The following is an 8,329-nucleotide window of genomic DNA, read 5'->3' on the forward strand; positions in this document are numbered from 1 at the left end:
GATGGAGACTCAACCACTTCCCTGAGTAGCCTCTTCCAATGCTTGACCACCCTTTTATTTAGGATAAGAGACTCTGTTTAAAAGTAATATCTATTGTAATGAGAAAAAATGATACCTCAGTTGTCATAAAAAGCGAATCTTTCTGTTTGGTGTTGAAGCCTAGTATGACCATATCAATCAAATAAGTTTTCTTTATCTGACAAATAAGTTTGGTGAAGTTTCACAGTAGCAGATGTGTTTTATTAAAAGTAATTTATCTAATGAATTTGTGTTTGTTAGTTCACTAACCATGTGTCTTCCCATTTACGATCTGTGCAATAAACCTCTAGAAATTCTTTTATGATTTTCAGCTCCTTTAGATCTCCAGTCTTCCCCAGCAATAAAAGCATGTTAAGCAAAGGGGATCGGCAAACCTGAGCCTTACAGTGAAGCTATATCTGGATAATGATGTAATTAACCTTCAAAATTGTTTCAGCAGAGTAAAAGTGATCTTGATTTGGTCTTAAAAGAATACTCCATATTTGAATAAATTTTTAAACCAGGTGTTTGTGGAGAAGCAAATTAAAGCTGCTTCCTCCAGCCCTTTAAAGAATTACATTCTGAGATTCATCAGTTGACAGCACTTGTTGACATTCAGTGTTCCTAATGCAAACACAAGTGCTCTTCTCATTTTGATTTGCAATGTGCTGGGAAAATATAGCACACAACTTCTGAGAATTTAAGGTGCATTCCAGGTCAAATTTATTCCAAATTTGCAAGTCAATTTATAGGACAAAAGAGTGATTAATCTGCCAGATATGGTGTACCTCAAACAAAATTCTTTGTTGCTTGTAACACACTCTGTAAATAAAGGCTATTAAGATGATTTATGAAGTCTAGCATCATTGCCTGACACTGGAAAAGCATAATTAAAAGTAACAAAATGTTATGGTTCAGACAGCTTATTCAAATACGTTTTGAAGTCTCTTTACCAACAGACTGTGTCTGGTCAACTCAGCTTGAGGAACTCAATAACTAAGTAAATTATTGAGAGTAGCAAGTTGGCAGATGGAGTTTAGTGGCCTAAAATACTATTGGAGTCCAACTAGATTATCTGAAGCTCTCATTCAGTTACGAAATTCTAAAGCTTCTTTTCACTCCAGCAAACAATCTGATGTGGACTGTCCCGATGAAGTTTAGGCTTTTATGTGAACTAGAAGGATGAAACATACTTTGAGGATGCGTCTGCTGATATGCATTAACTTCTTCTTGACAAAAATATGAGTAATTCTAAAAATCAGTTTTATTTTTACTTTTTAACTAGAAATGCATAAAACCCAGAAAAAGCTCTAGTTTGTTCCCAGTCACCAAGATCACATTTAATTATTTCTAATAGTGTTAAAAGCAAAAGCAAGCTCTGGGAATAATATCACATTTTAGATGTTTATTTCATTTCGGCTAATTTGTATAAACTTATGCAAACATTTTGTCAGCTCGCTACCTAAAGCACTGACTCTGAATTCTCTTTGAAGAAGGAACACGCTCCTTGTGTAGCAAGAGACTAGATCCTTACCTGAAGTGCAAAACGGATGTCAGCCTTAATTATGTAACACCAGTGTATTCAGAACGCAGCATTTTTCTTTGTCCCCATCTTAGAGTTCCTGGTTTTGTTTTTCCTGTTTGGCTTCAATTTTGTTTTCTCTTCGTCTTCACTACAGGATTGCTCTTCTGAGGGAGCGTATCCCGGTAACCTTGCTTCGAAGTAGCAAAAGTGTGGATAAAAGATTTACGTGTGAAAATATAGCCCTGCTTATTTCTTCACTTGTAAATGGCAAAAAAATTTAGGGGACACAAGTGACATTGTGAACTTTACAATCAACAATAGAGCCAGAGATTGTGTATCCTTTATAGTGTCAGTCACAGCTCCTCATTGATATGATGTATAGATCGCCTTGCTTTATTAATCTAAGTGCTTTTATGTGCCAAAAGGCACCACTCTAATATAATCCAGGTGAGGTCATAGCTATTTTGTCTTCCTTCAGACCCCAGACTCAAAGAAGAGAGTGGAAAGTAGGTTGAATGATAAGGAAATGTCAAGCTATGTGTTATGATCATATATCTATATGGTATGTATTATCTATCAAAATACATTAGTGTCGTGTATCTGTGTACTTTAAAAAACATCACAGTGTCTCCAGTGGTCTCATGCAGCTGGCTATAAGGGTGTCAGAAATCATATGCAGCGTCCCGTCTTGAGTGTGGAGGAACAAATCCCTGGGTCTTTTTTTTTTTTTTTTTTTGAGAGCTTCTATCTTTATTGAGGTTGTGCAGGAGATTGTGCAGCAAGATCTTATTTTCAGTGATTCAAAAAAACTTTAGATGGAGCTTATGGAGTCTTCTCTGACACTTTTGCCTCCACTGTGATTAAGAGTAGTTCATCAGGCACTTGCAAAAAAACAAGTCTGAATTCATGTATTTTTCTGAATTTGAATTTACAGGTATCAAAGGAATAAAAAAACCCCTAAATGTAGCAGTTCAAAACTCATCTTTTCATATGTTTCTTCAAAATCTAAAGCTCAAAAGATATTAGTATTTGGGAAGGTCTAGCTGATTTCTTAGGGAAGGACCTAAAAAGCTTGCTTGAGCAGAGCTAGCATCTTGCCTTCCTTCTTGTTTATTAATTCTTGCGGCTAACTGGCCAAGCTTGTCGTGCTTCTATCAGCCAATGACAATCAAAGGCAGAAATAGTTTAAGATGTATGGGGTTTGCCTCCCACTGATATTGTTCCAAAAAAGTATACCTGTCTAGGTCTTTTTGTCCAGTTCATGCATCAAAAAACATTGGGGTCTACGACTGTTGAAGGAAACGGTGTTTTTCACAGTCGCTACACACATACACACAGACACACACAAAATGATTGTAAAATCCATATTTATTTTTAAGTGTCATTCGGTTTAGAAAGATGACCATACACAGCTTTTTACTCAGCAAATTTGAAACATGCTTATACTCAAAATTGTGTCTGAAATCTATTGACAAAATTATATTTTATGAATCTCTATAAGCTCTGCGGAAATAATGCCAGAGACGAGGAATCCAAACCTTTTTCTAGTTCTTTTATCAATCAACAGAATTATCTCAATTCTGACATGTATTGTTGGTGACAGCACATGAGATATGCAGAACAGAGCTGACTTTCAGAGTCCAGTTTGAAATTGCTAGACTGAAAGTGCTTTTTCAAGTTGTATGCTGAAGAAATTTCTCTGGCAAGGGTAACAAACCATTCACGGGGGGTGAGAGGGTGGCACAACTGTGCTTCAAAATCAACCTTTTATATGAAGTTCCTGCTGACCTCACACAGACTCACCATCCTGACTTCTAATCTTCCCATAAATGGATGTGTGCCTGGCATGCAGAAAAGTTAGAGAGTCTTCATTAGCTGGAGAGCTGCCCGAAGTGAAGGGAGTGAGGTGAGTTTGTGTGTGCATGCATGCACATGTATTTCTCATAGTGCAATTCATATCGTTTTCTCCGTCTCCTGAGAGTCATATTTTCATCAAGCTCATTTACTGTGCTGTCCACAGGATAGAGCAGAGAGGTTTCATCAGCTTTTCAAGATGTTTAGTAAAAGTCTTTCTTTTTTCTCAATCTGGGTGTTTGCCAGATCTTACGACATGGAGTTACTATGTGGGAAAGCGGCAGTTCTTGGTGGTTATTCAGAAGCTTTGGTGCTAAAGTGCTGATTTAGCACACTAAGGAGTGGCTGAGTAAAGAAAAGCAAATCAGGTAAGGGATGAGACAGGTACTAATCACTTTCTGGCAACATCTGAAGAGCTTTTGTCATCCTAAGTAAACTTCCATCACATCCGTATTTCATTCATGCAGGTGGTCAGTTTTCAGCTGTTATATAGCCCTACCCTGTCTATCCAACCCTGTAATGGTTTTCCCTGATATATTTGTTGTTTTCCCAATGTCCAGCAGGCATCTCAAGCAGTTCAAAAAAAGTATAGCTACTAATATAACCTTTCTTGCCCCTTGCCTTAATTATGTTTAATTCTCTCTTCCTTAAGTCCCTTCACAGCATTAAAGATCATTGGTTTTGCATTCCATGATTTGTATGACTTTTCTGCTGTTTGTTTATCTGTCCTTGCCTCTGCTCATGGCTTTCCTGTCCTCTTTTCTCTGGTAGTGATGACAGGATACAGTTTTTCTCCCAGAGTTGCCACAATGCTTTCTACTGCGTCACTCCAGCTATCAAATCGTCTGGAAGAATCACTTCTGTCATGATGCCTACCAAAGTGGTGAATAATATGGGCAAAGACAAAAAAACAGCGAGAACAATTTATGAAACCCATTTATTTCTGATATTAAGAAGACACGGATTCATCTTCGAAGCTATTCATCCTTCTGACCGTGGTGCTTCTAAGTTCTTCTCCTTCTTCACTAGACATCAACAACCTTGTTGTTTTCCTAATTATTTGGAGAACATTATAAAGCATTGCCAGAAATAAAGAGAAAAAAATGGAGTAGTGGAACTGAAATGTCTTCTGTGATTCCCACGCCTCTTAAATAATGGTATTCTGATTTGTCCATATGCACTTCTTTCAGAAACAATAGTATCATCATTCCTGGCAAAGAATGCTTCCTTCCTTGGTTACAGCTGTGAAGACAGGGTTTGTACTTAGATGGAAAAATAAGGAAGTGGATTCCTCGGTTGGTATAGTCTCCATTTTTGGAATCCCCAAAAAGCATTAGACTTGCAACCAACTAAAAGGGAAGGAAACATAGTAAGGTTTTCAATGAGGTTTATGTCCTTAAAAATGGGAAACAGTGCCCCGTGCAGTAGCTGGAACTTACATAGCATAACATGAGCAAAACTAGAATTTTCTGTATGCCCTTTGCGCTGGCCAAGCATTTAACAGGCAGCACACACGGGTGACAGATCTCTCCATTCCTCTGAATACAGTTCAATGATGTGGGATTAAAGATTCAGCTTGAAGAGTGTGTGAGGACTAGGATAGAAGAAGAGGGTTGGGAGCTGCAAGGGAGGAAGCTGAAGGACGTGGTTCATTGGCCGTTGCAACTTGGCCGATCAGCCTGTAAAAGGTTACTAAGGTTGCTGTAGATCTGAAGCCTTGTGTGGCCTTTAGTTCCTCTTATCTCATCCACCAGACCTCTACCCGGTCATGGCTCAGCAGGATAATTAGTCTGCATGGGCCTCGTGCTGTCACACTGAGATCACTAGAGGTATCCACATTAGCTACTGCTCACATGCTTGAGGTGTGTATATATATATATATGCATACTCAAAATATGCAGCGTAGCACAGATGAGTACTGGTTCCGTAGCCTGTTCAGAAATAAAATTCTCACAGTGAGAATTTCATTTGCATAAGGAGTATCATGGTTTTTTCCTTCCAGTACTGATATCTTGTGTTGATATTAGCTCCCAAAGGGATGGAGGAGTGTCTTGATACAAGCAAATGTAAAATGTTTGGAAAAAAACTGAAATGAAACATTGATGGGAAATACTTTCACTCATCATAATCGGTGAAATACTTTTAGAACACCTTGTAAAATATTTTTATAGATAGACTTTAAAATTCTTCAGAATATTTTCTAAAGTGAAGATGTATTTGAAATTAGTTGAGTTAATGTCAAACTTCTAGTATGACGCATCAACAGTCCTTGGATGCTGTAGGCCCAGTTAACATTGTTCTTAATGCTGGTCAGAGTTAGCAGCCGTGTAACAAGTATCGGTATGGATATCAGGGTCCTTTTTCAAGTGTTTTCCCTGGAACAAACCCTTCTATGTTTCTGTTATGCAACTCCATCGTTGTTTACCTGTTAATTCTAAGCCTCATCAACATAATCTTCCTTTTTACTTCCAAGTCAATAATATTGGTGTTTTCCATTTTCAACAGTTTAATTCCTCCTGTTTTGAGAGATATCATCAACAGCATTAGGAGTATGCTGAAGTAATTTTAGTGCAGAAAATTTCCACTTCTATTCTTATGTGCCTTTGACATTATTCAAAAGTAAATAATTTGTATTTATTTACTTCGTAAATATATTATCAGTATTTTATGTGTGATATTCAAATCATATATGTATTTCTCACAGTTAATAAAATTAAGCAGTGATGATCAAGTATCCAGAGCAGATATAATTCCCCAAATTCATTTAAAAATGGGAGAGGAAAGAATACTTCTTTAATCCCTTCACAATTTCTGGAAATCTTCCCTCTCTAACATTATAAGCATCTCATGGTTCACAGTGGCATAGATGAGTACCAGACCTAGTACGCTTTGAAAAAATTGTGCATATAAGTGTTTTGCATTTAATCTAGGATTTGCAGGGTTAATTGTATCAGTGTTTTATGCATGAGTTGACTATCTGGAGCAGCTGTCCTTTCTGTGTAAGGATTACAGATGGCATGGATTACAGGCACATCAGTCCTGCTTCCATTGCTGGAAGGTACAGCCTGGTCTACAGGAAGCAGCACTGGTTGCTATTATTTTAGCTGTATAATATTTAGCAGAATAATGTAAGGGTTAACACACAAGTTCATGTTGTTTTAATAGAAAAAATGCATTAGATTCCTGTTGTATTCCCCACGGCTAGATTTCCCTGGGAAAAGATAGACAACAATGGTACATTGTTATAAGAAACTCAAAAGTGTTTTAAGATGGAGGTTGATAACTTTGTGGATGGGGATCACAAAACAAGATAAGAATGACTCTGAAGTTAGAAATAAAGCTTGAGATACCTGTTCCTTTGTATCCAATTTATTAGTAGGGCTGGTACCCAAATGCATGTTAGAGAGGAGATTCTGTGTGTTTGCAATGTTTTAGCCTCCCATTACAGGACTTGTGCTGCATAGCTGTGGGAGTCGGGTGGGGCGTGATGGGCTTAGTGCTTGGTGAGATGCGCTGCTGTTGCTTCTGGTGTTAGAAGCTCTTGGAACATCTTAAGATCTTTTGGTCAACTTACTTCCAATTCTTACTACTGTATGGATGTTGGGAAATGATCACTCCCGCTTTCTTCTTATGGTACACCAGATCTACAGCTTTTGCCATTTTTCTCTGTCTCAGGTCTACAGGCAATCAGTAACGGTGTACACTCTGAGGTATGGGATTGTTCATGGAGTAGTTGTATGGCTCTTTTAAGACTAAATATCTGTTGCGGTGGTTCGTGGATTGCCTGGGACATCATTCAGTGACCTAAGTAGTCTTTTTTCAGTCATCCGTTGTGATGTTCTAGACTGTGCTAAGATCTGAATCCAGAGAAGGAGAAGCAGTGCTTGTAAGCTTGGAAGGCTGGCCGCTAGTAACTCTGAACTGCTTAGGACTCTTCGTTCTTGGCCAAATAAAAGATTTCTTGAGAAATCCCCACTGAGCATTTTGTGGATGTTGAATGTATAACAAGAGCTGGTTCTTGCTCCGAGTACGAAGTACATTTTTGTTTTCTCCTGTTTGCATGTGGATGTGGGAAGTGGCACAGCTCGTTCCCTGGGAGGCAGGCATTCCCTTTCTTTCTTGTACTTCACAGCTCAACAGCATGACTTGGTCTTTAAAAAAGACAAGTACTAGCATGCTGGTTGCATCACTTTAGAATTAACTAAAAAATCCAATGTGGTATAAATCTTTATTAAGATCACTGAAGGCTTTATGAGATACACAAGATTGTAGAGGAAACCCTTTCAGAAAATATCATATGTATTAATGAAAGTATAGCAGAGTCCTCACACCAATGTGTTCTGATGCATAGAAGTTTTTAACTTTAAATAGCATTTCTGTTCTGAGAAAAAATTATATGAACATGACAGATTTTTACTTAGCAAATCCATTTCCTTGCCTGTAAGGATTTTATGTGCACACACAAGTGACAGAAGTAATTTTGCTTTGTTTTTTATTCCTGTTCGACATGATAATTATGTATTAGGTAATAAGCTGAATTCTGTTCCTTTCTATACACGGTCAACAGAATTTACTGCATTGCTAGCAAGTATATTTATGGAACTTAATGAGAACACTGAAAAAGGGGCAAAGGTTTGGTTTGCTTCAGACAGGCTTCCCATGAGATTACCGGAGTTCATGGCTTTGAAGATCTCCTCAAGATTCAACACTAAAATAAATAAAATCGTATAAACAAGACTTTAAAGTTGCTGTCAACTGGTTAATTGATTATTAATTTTTCCGGATTACTTTGCTCCCACAAAGAAAAAACAGGCAAAATAGTAATCTTTTATCTGTGGGAACACTGTTGTTCTGCTAATAACTTTTTTTTTTTGAGAAATATCAAGAGAAAACAGATTGTCAAAGGAAACATCATATACCATAGGATATAAG

This window comes from Platalea leucorodia (genome assembly GCF_965183815.1).
Source record: "Platalea leucorodia genome assembly, chromosome: 1".
In the NCBI taxonomy this organism is placed as follows: domain Eukaryota; kingdom Metazoa; phylum Chordata; class Aves; order Pelecaniformes; family Threskiornithidae; genus Platalea; species Platalea leucorodia.